A 13,659-nucleotide genomic window follows, 5' to 3' on the forward strand; every position below is an offset into this window, starting at 1 on the left:
ATTGCATTACAAGTATCACTGTTGCAGGATTATCAGGTACAAGTCTCCTGCCCATTTAAGTAACCATTTAATTTGAGTAACTAAGAGAGACTCACTAAAGGGCAGTAAGGACTGTGGGGTTGATTCATTACGAATCGATATTGCGATCCCAGCTGTGATTACACACACAGTACCACTGCGAAAATATGCAAATATTTGCAATCTTATGCCGTCGCAGCACAACGTAAGGACGCCCACTTCCCCTTACTCACATCCGTAATACTTAGCAAGACTGCGAAAGCATCAGTAACATGGAGTAACATCGTAGCCTCACGTACACTTGCACAAGGTCTGACCTTACTCAGAATTTGCTAACCTCAGCGCACTCAGTGAGTACACAAGCTGCGTAGGGCATCGCAGTGGCTAATTTATGCACGCCCCTGTAACGGTGTTCAAATGCACTGGCACGCCTGCGTTTCACAAACCACCCCCCGTCATCACCCCCAAATGGTACTTCCTGTCAATCACTCTGCGATGGGTCTGCATAGTGTCTGCGACCAGGTGGTCAACACCCCCAAACGGTACTTCCTATCAATTACTCTGTGATGGGTCTGCGTAGTGACTGCGATCACAGTCCCGATCGCAGTGAGACCTTCGCGCATGTGCATTGCGAGGCATACACATGTACAGAACGCAGCAATCGGACGTCTGCGTGCGTAATCGCAGTTGTGATCGGTTGTGAATCAGGCCCAGTGTTCTTTGGCTGGTCTCTCAGTGACATTAATGGTTAGTGGTATTCATCAGTGACGTCGCTATGGGGCCGCACTGGGTGTCACTCTCGGAGGGGGTGATACCAAAATTGCCGGGTGCTGCAGTGTGACATTCTCCTGCAGCACCCGGCTCCTGTCACAGAGGATGCTGGGTGTGCTCCCGGAGTGAAGCGATTGGGATTTCCTGCAAGGCCACTCCCCTCTACGTTAGGCCACGCCCCATTTTTGGGTGCCAGAGGTGGGTGTTGCTTCAGAGCCTCTCCAGTTTTCTGAATGTTACATTATGTCAGTAAGGCGGCGGCAGTCCCGGGGAAATCGGGTGGGCACTGCTGAATAAGCTTCCATGGGGTCAGCGCAGAATTGAACGTGCGCCTGTTTGCAGAGCACATCATGGGTTTTATTCACATTGTGCATGCTCCAGAAACAAGCGCGGAAAACACCACTATGCGTGATGCGGAGATGTACACATTTCAGTCGTATCTTGCGTCTGAGCAGAGATAACTGGGCTGGAAAGGGACGTTCTTGTATAGGCAATGTTTAGTGAGTACATGGTGACGCAACTGTGGACTGCGCTGAGTTGGGGCAGAAACATAAACACTCACGTTTCCAGACGCATCTCTTGCAACAGTTATGGCCTGGAGCAAGTGCTCCCTGATGATAATGATTATGATGGCTATGAGACGCACCGTACAAATATGCATATAAGCCAACAAACACATTTTCTTGTACACAAATTGGGATTATGTGTGGCCCATAGGTGTACAGGAGAAATCACCAGTGGGCCCCAAAGCCTTTGGGTCCCACCCTCTCCTGTAGGGCGCAGTGACTTGGTGGAGCAGGATCATGGATGTATTTGGGTGATTGCTTTGTTTCTATGCAAACTACACCAATATTATTCCTTCTGCCAATCACTAGGGGTGGTCCTGATACACCCCTGTACATTCCTTTATAAAGCGTAGCCCTGTTATTTGTGTATCCTCATTAGTGGTTGGCCAAGTCTCTCTGTGCTGGCTGGCCACACCCCCTCTGATGACTGGCCATGCCCCTTAAGCTGGGACCCCTACCACTGTATTCCCTGGTGAGCCCTTTATGTCCCAGTCTGACACTGTATACGTCTCCATCCAAATTTCACCCTCCGTCTCATTAGCTACAGGAGCTCGGAAGTGGCGTCACAAGGGAGGTGCGTGGGATGCGGGCCAGGGGTGACACCAAAAAGCCGACCCCTCTTCAGTGACATTAGCCGGGTGCTGCACTCGGCTCCTGACAGTGAGGGAGCCGGCACTGCACACAGGCTGGTGCCCGGGGGCAGTCCGCATCTCCGGATCCCCGATATTACGAAAATGGCGGTTTGGCCACGAGGCCACGCCCCCTACCCAATCTAATTTCATTCCCCCAATATCTTAGCTAGATATCAGAGGAGTTCAGCTAAGCTTTTACCACAATCCCTGGAGCAGGGTCTATGCACACTCGATATCCATCTGGGACAATGTTATACAGCCGTTTTTAACTGTTGTTGTTGTTTGAGACCCAGAAATTGTATTTGGTACATTCCACTGTGATTGGAGAGTTACAAAAAGTAAAAAATCCTCCCACCCCAAATTCCGTTTCCAAAGGAAATGGGAAAATCAGTAGTAATGTTGATGATGATGAAACACCCATTGCCATTAATGAGACCCATTCAGTGGAAAGTTATATGGCAGGAGCACTATAATAAAAATGGTGCTAAGAGGAGAATTCAATTATCTGCGATAAGCCTCATTTCTGTGAAAAACGTCTTATCGTGCCAATTTGTACTTTTTGCGCAATCCTATTAGCCGCTCTGTGGGCCTGATTCAGAGCCGGACGCTCTGACCAGTGCGCTCGCTCTGAATCAGGGCCCTCCTACCTAAAAATGGAGCGGCCTCCTGGCCGCTCACAAAGCTGTGTGTGACCACCCACAGCTTATGCGAGCGGCCAAAAAGATGGTCGCGACGGTCAAGACCATCGCGACGATCGGGCTTGCGACGAGACCCTGCGGTAGGGGCTCGCTGCCGCAAGCCCTGGAGTGCTTTTGGCCCTATCAGAACCAAAATTACTCCCACTGACATCACTTGTGATGTCAGTGGGGCCGGCTCCAGACGGAAGGCGTTCCCATGGGAACGTCTCCGTCTGGGCAGCAACGCCCCCGGCACGCCCACCTTTGGTGCGAGACCCATAGCGACAGCTTGGCTGTCGCTATGCGGGTCTCGCGCATGCGCACGACGGAGCTCCCTCCGTCGTGCGCATGCGCATTAGGGCACCATTGACCCGCTAGCGAGCGCTCAGTGCTCGCGAGCGGGTCTGAATTAGGCCCTGTGTACGCTCTGTATAACACATGCCCCGCAGTCATTTTCAAGACTTTTCACGCACGCACAGTAGCAAAATATCGCTCAGCTACGCGATCATCGGCGTTCCGTGCGGCCCCCAGTCTGCACGCAGAAAGCAGCATGAGTCTAGCGCAGCAAGCTAATCGTTTCTGGACACTGTGCCGCAGTGCCGACATTCAAACAACTCCGCCGGGCACCTTCCTGTGTCATCCACGCAAAGAATAAAGCACATTAAGTTGGATTAAAAGACGTTTCTTTCCCAGGTGATTGTCAGAAAGGAAAATCTATATACTGTAGCCCGAATGAAACCTCTTACTTCTTCTCTCCTTCCCGTAATGTCATGGAAATCCGCGACACGTTAATCTTGTAATGGCCGTGACGGAAATTAAATGTATGGGGCTCCTTAACTGATCTGCTTTTAGCAGATTTATACAGCCAACGTCACTGCGCCTACACAGCGATCCCTGGATCCTAGAACCGTCCTCAGGAAAGTTATAGTTAATTGAAGTCTTGCCCAGTATTAATGCTGTTTTAAGTAGCAGTCAGGCTCATTACTGATGGGTGTATCTGTCTTTAGCACCCTCTCCCTTTCTAGATGATAACACGTTAATGGCTGATTCATTTTCACAGTGATATACTCTACTCTGTACATTATGGCAGCTACATAAACTTTGCTATTGGATTTTAATTTAATGAATGTAATCTGTAAGAGGGAACGCGCTGCAAAGCGACTGCCAATGCCGCTTAGTGCGATCAACAAACTTCTTTAATAATCTTTTTAATCGATTTATATATATTTTAAAGAGGTGATCCGAACTCACGTGACGTCCAGGCCTGTTCCTCCTGGTTGTTGTCTTCCTCATGCCTCAGTCATGTGACTTGCGCCTAGTGAATTAACTAATGGCTGCCTCCGCCGTGTCTACATCATGGATAGGCTTTAAGTTAAAAGTTGACATTTTTCCTATATAATTCTCAAGTGAATCAATTAATTGCAGTTACCGGCAGCTCTGTCTAAATCTATAAAGTCACATGTTGGCGTCTTCAAGGACTGAGTATGAGCGACAATGGCAGAGTAATCCTATCCTGAGTCATCTAAAATCATTTCTGGATTTTGCATGAAATATATAAAAGGTAATTTGTATTTAGAGAGAAAATTTCATGCAGCAAAAGTGCGATATTCCAGTCATACAACGATCAAGTTCCCTGGTAGCATCTTATATTCCAGCCATACACTCCTGGGTTCCACAGCAAAAGTGCGATATTCCAGCCACACAACATTCAAGTTCCCTGGTAGAGTCTTATATTCCAGCCATACATCCCTGGGTTCCACAGCAAAAGTGTGATATTCCAGCCATACATCCCTGGGTTCCACAGCAAAAGTGTGATATTCCAGCCATACATACCTGGTTTCCACGGCAAAAGTGTGATATTCCAGCCATACATCCCTGGGTTCCACGGCAAAAGTGTGATATTCCAGCCATACATCCCTGGGTTCCACAGCAAAAGTGTGATATTCCAGCCATACATCCCTGGTTTCCACGGCAAAAGTGTGATATTCCAGCCATACATCCCTGGTTTCCACGGCAAAAGTGTGATATTCCAGCCATACAACATTCCAGTTCCCTGGTAGAGTCTTATATTCCAGCCATACATCCCTGGGTTCCACGGCAAAAGTGTGATATTCCAGCCATACATCCCTGGTTTCCACTGCAAAAGTGTGATATTCCAGCCATACATCCCTGGGTTCCACAGCAAAAGTGTGATATTCCAGCCATACATCCCTGGTTTCCATGGCAAAAGTGTGATATTCCAGCCATACATCCCTGGGTTCCACAGCAAAAGTGCGATATTCCAGCCACACAACATTCAAGTTCCCTGGTAGAGTCTTATATTCCAGCCATACATCCTTGGGTTCCACAACAATAGTGTGATATTCCAGCCATACATCCCTGGGTTCCACAGCAAAAGTGTGATATTCCAGCTATACATCCCTGGGTTCCACAGCAAAAGTGTGATGTTCCAGCCATACATCCCTGGTTTCCACGGCAAAAGTGTGATATTCCAGCAATACATCCCTGGGTTCCACAGCAAAAGTGTGATATTCCAGCCATACATCCCTGGGTTCCACAGCAAAAGTGTGATATTCCAGCCATACATCCCTGGTTTTCACGGCAAAAGTGTGATATTCCAGCCATACATCCCTGGGTTCCACAGCAAAAGTGTGATATTACAGCCATACAACATTCCAGTTCCCTGGTAGAGTCTTATATTCCATCCATACATCCCTGGGTTCCACGGCAAAAGTGTGATATTCCAGCCATACATCCCTGGGTTCCACGGCAAAAGTGTGATATTCCAGCCATACATCCCTGGGTTCCACTGCAAAAGTGTGATATTCCAGCCATACATCCCTGGGTTCCATGGCAAAAGTGTGATATTCCAGCCATACATCTCTGGTTTCCATGGCAAAAGTATGATATTCCAGCCATACATCCCTGGGTTCCACGGTAAAAGTGTAAGATTCCAGCCATACATCCCTGGGTTCCACGGTAAAAGTGTGATATTCCAGCCATACATCTCTGGTTTCCATGGCAAAAGTGTGATAATCCAGCCATACATCCCTGGGTTCCATGGTAAAAGTGCGATATTCCAGCCATACAACATTCCAGTTCCCTGGTAGAGTTGTGATATTCTAGCAATACAAAGGTGCGATACTCCAGCCATACTGTGCAATCTTCAAGTTCCATGGTAGAGGGACAATATTTTAGCCATACTACCCTTCAGGTTCCATGGCAGAGGGGAGCTGTTCCAGCCATACAACCTGTTGATTTCCATAGCAGAGGTTCAGTGTTCCAACCATGCAATCTTTAAGTTTCGGCTTTCTTTCACCATTCTGCGGTATAGCTTTCCACACTGTATTTGTGTATTTGCAATTCATGAAGATTGCAGTCTACATGTATAGCTGAGACAATGGTGGTTAGTTAATTTTGCAATGCGGTGGGGCTGGGTTAGGACTGGGAACATATAAGACCAACTTCACTTAGAACAATGTGCAACATTTTACTGCCAAATGTAGAACGAGGTGAATATTTTCTCAAGCAATTTTTTGACCTTGACTTGTCTTGTGTATAATCAGTTTTACTGAGACATTCTACCTCATTCAGAGGCGGTCGTTAGATGCAAGCGGTCGCTCTGAATGAGGGTGGCCGGTTGCATCTTGTAGTGCCGTCTCCCACCCGTCTACCACCCACAGCTCTAGCGACTGATCAGGGTGATGGTCGCAATGGTCAAGACCAGCCCGACCATCGGGGCTTGCGACAAGACCCTAAGGTTGGGTCTCGGCACTCGCAAGCCCCAGGGAGCTTCTTGCTCTGATCGAGCAGGAAGCTCCCCACTGACATCACTGCTGATGTCAGTGGGGCCGCCCCCAAACGGCAAGCGTTTGGCCAGCCTCCGTTTGGCCAGCCACGCCCCCTGCCCGCCTCCCAAACGGGGCGAGCTGTCACTCACCATCGACAGCTCGTCCCCTTTGGTGCGAGACCCCTGGCGACTGACCGCTCGTCGCTAGCCGGGTCTCGCACATGCGCATGTCGGAGCCGGCTCCGACGTGCGCATGCCCAGTGGGGGAACATCGACCCGGTTGTGAGCGCTCAGCGCTTGCGACCGGGTCTGAATGACCCCCATTATGTGGTGTCCAAGCCAATAATATTCACCTGAGGGCAATGGATGTGATCCTCTAATCAGGGCCGAAACTATGATTTTTTGTCACCCGGGGCAAGGCCATAATTTGGCACCCCCCAAAAAAAATACAACTTAGAGGACGAAAAGGGTGTGTGTTTTTGTGACACAGTAATGTCCCTTATAACACATTGGGCTCTATTTAGTACAATCCGCATATTGAATTCAGATTGTAGTGTGATATTAATGACTGAATTCGCATTGCGAATTCAGGCAATATCACAGGGATTTACTACAAATCCCTTGCAGGGACAGAGCTTGTGAAAAAGCTCAGTCCCTGCGAATCCCATCTGCACACTAGTCACGGGATTTTCGCAAAAAAAACTGAGACAAAGTGGCCACGTATGCGCCGACCGGCCGCCGCTGCTACCCCCCCGGCGCTAAGCCCCGCCCCATCATTAAGCCCCACCCCCCACAACCCCCCCTCCCTTAATAGCACTTACCTGCAGTCATCGGTGCTCCGGTGATGTCTTCCATGCCTCTGGTCAGCTGATATCCCATACTGCACTTGGACTTGATCACCTGATGACTGGGTCGCAGTGTACTATGGGAGACCAGCTGACCGGAGGGAGGACATCACCCGGAGCCCCGATCACCGGTCCCTGGAGTCAGGTAAGTAAATTATTTTTTTTACTATTTATTTCTTACAATAATCAGCTTGCGGTCTGTTTAGACTACACAGCTGATTACTGGGACCGACTCCCGGCTCTGCTCTCCCCGAGTGGAGCAGGAGTCCAGTAATCGGGGGAGACCCTGGATAACGCCACCTCCAGGTCTCCAGGGCCTCCCTAGGTATTTTTTTCACATTTTATTATGCCACAGAAATGTCCATTATAACACATTATTATACAGTAATGTCCCTTATAACACATTATGCCACAGTAATGTCCCTTATAACACATTATGCAACACAGTAATGTCCCTTACAACACATTATGCAACACAGTAATGCCCCTTACAACACATTATGCAACACAATAATGCCAATTACAACACATTATGCCACAGTAATGCTCCTTACAACACATTATGCCATTGTAATGCCCCTTATACATTAAGCCACAGTAATGCCCCTTATTTATTAAACCACATTAATGTACCTTATACATTATGCCGCAGTAATGTCTCTTATATATTTATGCCACAGTACTTCCCCATATACATTATGCCATAGTAATGCCCCCTTTACATTATGCCACTGTAAGGCCCCTTACACATTATGCCACATTAATGCCCCTTACAACACATTATGTCACAGTAATGCCCCTTATACATTATGCCACAGTAATTCCCCATATACATTATGCCACAGTAATGCCCCCTTTACATTATGCCACAGTAAGGCCCCTTACACATTTATGCCACATTAATGTCCCATATACATTATGCCACAGTAAAGGGGGGTGGCTGGACAAACAGAGGCGTTCCCTTAGGAATGCCTGCCATTTGTGGGTGGCCCTACTGACATCATCAGGAAGTTCACTCGGGCTTGCGGGATCCGAGACCACAAGGGTCTCATCGCAAGCCTGATGGTCGCGATAATCGCGACCATCGCCAGGCCGCTTGCAAAAGCTATGGGTGGTCACCCACAGCTATGCGAGCGGCCTGGAGGCAGATTTTTTTTTTTTTAAATCTGCCCTGATTCAGAGCGAGCGCTCGCAAATGGCTAGCACCTCTGAATCAAGCCCTTAGAACAAACACAAGTTACATCAGCATCCAAAGATGTCAGACAAATGGTACGTGGCAGAGGAATCCTCTTCTATATATTTATTCATGATTATGGTAGGGAGCAAGTGTTAAAATATGCAATTTATAGCACTTACAGGAGCACAGGCTTACAGTATTGTGTTTCTGGCAATGCACTAACACCTCGGTGCCAGGCGTCACAGCCAAAATAAGTTATGCTGCAGCCCGGAGTTATGATAATAACAGATCGCGGCGCTCACCAATGGAGACAGGACAATTGGGAATGCCAATCAATGTGGCCAAACTCTGACTAGAGAACTGGCAGTGGTAAACGTGACTAACTCTGACTGTTCCCGTTATGTATATTACATCCGATACTGTTTTACTGGCACATAGACATGGACATGGCAACACTGGGCACTGCCAACAGGAAAGGCTCGACCCTATCATAAAGGGAAGAAAAAAATAAATACATTAGTTAAAACCAAATACTGTTAAACAAACAAACAAAATGTGATAGCAGACTCTCTCGCTATATATATACTGTACACTGAAGTGCCAAAAGTTATGGGATGCCAATATGTAAATGTAATGGTAGATGCCGTCACTGTACTTTGGGCCTGATTCACTATGGAACGCAACTACGATTACAATAGCGAGTACGCACGCAGTTCAACTGCGATAGTATGCTAATTCATTGCGATCGCAATGCCGCCACGCACTACATAAGGATGCCCACTTTACCTTACACACATACGTAATGTTTAGCAAGACTGCAAAACCATCAGTAACAGTGAGTACCATCACAGCCTCACACACACTTACACAGGCTCTGACCTTACTCAGGAATTGCTAACTTCCACGCACACTATCAGGCCTCAGGCTGGTATGGCATCGCAGTGGATAATTTATGCACGCCCCTGCCACAGCGTCTGAATGCACTGGCTCACCTGCATACGGCCAAACCCCCCCCCCATTAATACCCACAAACGGCGCTGCCTGTCAATCACTCCGCCATGGGTCTGCGTGAGTTTGTGCATGCACACTGCGATGCATACGCCTGCGCTGTACGCCACAATCGGCCATTTGCGTGCGTACTAGCAACTGCATTCCTTGCTGCATCAGGCCCTTTGACATCTGGGAAATGCCCAGACCTTCATCAGTTGTAATCTGACCTCATAAGACACCCTCAAGCACCGGGTCTGGCAGCAGTGCCTGACAGAGCAGGGTGCCCATCCTACAATGTCCGCAGTGTCGGACTGTGGCATGAAGGGCCCACCAGGGAAATGCAATCACAGAGGCCCACTATGGGGCGTGGCCAGTAGCTAGAAGGAGAGTGGTCATCCAAAAAGAGAGGATTGGACCGACTTGGCTGCAGGGGAAGGGGGAGGGATGTGGGCGTAATCAATATTGCGCTGAGCCAAAAAACTATGTGAGTGCCAGTGATCATCACATGGGGTCCTATAACACTGTTTCTGGGTCCCATTGGAATGTCAGTTTAAGTGTAATAACTAAAAAGGTTTGCGCCCTCAATGCACCTCAGAACAGCGCTTCCATGGTCTCCCCACGTGGAATATGCAGCGAAAGCAGGCAGTGATTGGCCACGGTAACAGGAAGGTAGCGATTGGCCACGGTAACAGGAAGGTAGCGATTGGCCACGGTAACAGGAAGGTAGCGATTGGCCGTGGTCACAGGAAGGTAGCGATTGGCTGTGGTCACAGGAAGGTAGCGATTGGTCGTGGTCACAGGAAGGTAGCGATTGGCAATGGTTACAGGAAGGTAGCGAATGGCCGTGGTCACAGGTAGGTAGTGATTGGCCACGGTTATAGGAAGGTAGCGATTGGCCACGGTTACAGATAGATAATAATTGGCTGTAGAGCCCATCCCCTGGGACCCACTAATTTTAAACAGGTACAGTATGTCATCACTCCTAATTTCAGAATAAATTTGATTATATATATATATATAAATATATATACAAAAACTGTGCGCTCGCAACCGGGTCGATGGTGAGGACCTGCGCTCGCACGTGCGCAAGCCCCGGAGCGAGTGACAAACGCACTTGCTCCGGGGCTCGCTGCAAAAGGGGCAGCTGTCGATGTTTTGTAGGCGGGGTGGGGGGGAGTGGCCGGACAAACGGAGCCGTACCTGAAGGAACGCCTGCCGTTTGTAGGTGGCCCTACTGACATCACCAGTGATGTCAGCAGGGAGCTTCCTGCTCTGTTAGAGCAGGAAGCTACCTGGGGCTTGCGGTAGATGAGACCCTACCACAAGGGTCTCGTCACAAGCCCCGATGGTCGCGATGGTCTCTACCATCGCGACCATCACCTAGTCACTCGCTAAAGCTGTGGGTGGTAACCCACAGCTTAGCGAGCGGCCAGGAGGCCGCCTTTCAAAAAAAAAAAAAAGCGGCCACCCTCATTCAGAGGTCCAATGTCTGTTCACAAAAATAAAGTGCATTAGTGCCATAAAATCATCGTATTACTCATCATGTAAGATGAACCATCGCTGCGGCATCAGTGTGTACGGCCCGGCCCGACAGCTGTTTCGGTACCCGCCGGTACCTTCCAGAAACAGAAATGTCACATTATCAAACAATATCATTATTAAAATATTCGGCCAGTGTCAGCGCACACAGGAGCATACCTTTATATAGCGGCACTGCACTGAGACAGGCTGCAGATCATGGCGCCCCGGTCATCCACGATTAACAGCAGCAGCCAGCAGGTCATCTCTGATGACAGCACGCTCCCCCGAGCCGCCTTCACGGAGTTTGGATGCAGTTCCTGTTGGCCACGGTGGTGTGGTGGCGCTTGTGCGACATCACGTGTCGTAACGTCACACAGCACAGAGGAGTCCTCTACTGCGCCCCCATTTATTAATAATGTACTATGCCCGGTGTATGAGTGCGCCTGCCGGGGGATGGAGCACCTGGGCGAACCGAGACATGCGCTCATCCCCACCCTCCAGCAATAGAGGGCGTGGCTATATATCGCCGAGGGCCCACCGGGGAATTCCTTGAATCCCCGGTGGCCCAGTCCGAGCCTGAGTGGCCGGCACTTCCACCCAAAATTTGGCTGGAGAAAATCATACTGTAGGTTCTTCCTGCATCAGAATCATCTGGGAGGTGTTCAAAGCTCAGAGCTATTGTCTACCATATTGCTGTTTCCAGTGACGTGCGGTGAGGTGAATGGCTGGGGAGGCACACACAAGCCTCAGGAGCATGACAGGGAGTATGATAGGGGATAGAGTATGACAAGGGAGGCTCTGCCTCCCCTGTCTACCCTGAGTGCACGTCCCCGGCTGTTTCACTGCCTTTAGACAGAGTATGCTAGGTGAGGGCTGCTGCATTCTTGCTGACTATTTTCTTCTGCTCCCTGGGAGAAGTCCATAGAGGAGAAGCAGCTGGGTGGCAACGGGTGGCAGGACATGGCGGTCCGCACAGGGGCATCTTTAAAGAGGAGGGGGCCCGTGTGCATTCCTCGTCCGGGGACCCCTCCACTCTTCCCGGCGGCCGGCAGCCGACTACTGCGGCTGGCCAGCCACCGGAGCATTAGTAGACTAGAGTGTTCCCGGGGTCTACTGCGCATGCGCAAAACGCCGGTAAAAAAGGCAGTGGTGGCCATTTTTCCAGCTTTTTGTACAGCGCTGACACCCGGGGGGGCGGGAACTCGGAGAGGTAAGTTTTAAGTAATATGAGTGTAGGGTGTGCGGTGCGGGCCCCCCTGGAAACGGGGACCCGTGTGTACCGCACACCCTGTACCCATTATAGATAAGCCCCAGGGTCCGCGTCCTTGAGCCCCACCCCTCGATTAGCACAGATTTGAATAGGGGAAGAGCCAAAGACATAACTCTTGCAGAATCGCGTAATTAAGCCCCACCCCCTACACAGGGACCCGCGATTCTGCCCACTTCACTAGTCGGGAGATATGCGGGAGAACTGCCTACTATACCTTGGGTGTGAGGGGGTGACCCAAAAAATCAGGAGCCTCCCAAGATTTCCAAGAGAGTAGGCATGTGTGGGCTGCTGTGGAGGTTCCTGTGCAATGAGGATAAATGCGCGGCCAAGCTACTAGGGTGGGGTCCTCTCAACGTAGCTAGCAGTGGGCTCTGTGCAGTGTGGATGAGCTGTGTGTAGTGGGGCACTACTTCAGCGCTGGTCAGCTCAACATTTCACAGGAATATAAAACAAGCAGAGTGTGACCCTGGAAAAAGAAGACAGAGGCGATGATCTATGCCCTACAGTCCTTTCCAGGACCGCGGTCAGTCTTCTCTGCGGAGTGTACTGTACGTTTCCCTGCTTGATGATTGGATGATACAAGGGAGTGGATGGGGCCCCTGGCGTATCCTTGGTCTGCCATATTTCCTGCCCATAGCTCAGGAGAGGGCTCCAGACTATTTATCCTCCTCATGGCAGAGTTCTTTTCGCTGCACTAAAACAGATTTTATTGATATCAACAGAACTTTAAATTGGTTTCATTTCTTCTGGCTACCGAGCATCTTGCTAACACATATTTTGTGTTAATTAAGGAACACAAATGTAAGGGACCTTTCTAAATAATTTAGCTCTCTTTAAAAAAAATAAAGATCGCTTGCATTAAACAGGGTGTAAATGAGGTGAGGCTGAGATCGGGGCACAAATAACAGCCGTCCACCAACCGTGTTATGTTTTTGGGGTGGGGGGGGAAGTGATTTCCTTTTTTTTTTTTTTTCTTACTACTTTTAAACAGATGAAAAACGACACAATTATTTCCCCTTTCAGCCGATAGTTTTAGCATTTCACTCAACTGATGGAATCTACAGCACAGGACTTTTTTTTTGGTTAATGATATTGATTGAATTGATAGCATGGTTAAAAAAATAAAAAAATAAAATCAGATTGTATTTTATTTCCTAAAATGCTCAGCAACAATTTTATAAAGAGACGTATAATCTTGCACAGTGAAGAGCCTTTAAATTATGATAAACTATCACCCATAAAGTCCGCTGTGGAGAGGAGATCTGTATGCCATTAAAGGCTGGAAGTAGGATGCAGCAAGTATTTTATAGTAATGGCCAAACAATAAAAGAGATTTTTTTTATTTTTTTTTTACTTTTTAATCAAAGTGCACAAAGGAAAAAAAAAAAAGATTAAATGTAGG

At 48.7% G+C, this 13,659-nt stretch overlaps 1 protein-coding gene across 2 annotated transcripts in view; it reads left to right on the forward strand.

Annotated features, from left to right (window-relative positions):
- SORCS3 (sortilin related VPS10 domain containing receptor 3) overlaps positions 1 to 13,659 on the forward strand; it is a 648,995-nt gene that overhangs the window by 97,643 nt on the left and 537,693 nt on the right. The window lies entirely within an intron of this gene.

Source organism: Taudactylus pleione, unplaced genomic scaffold (genome assembly GCF_031769625.1).
Source record: "Taudactylus pleione unplaced genomic scaffold, aTauple2 ptg000425l, whole genome shotgun sequence".
Lineage (NCBI taxonomy): Eukaryota > Metazoa > Chordata > Amphibia > Anura > Myobatrachidae > Taudactylus > Taudactylus pleione.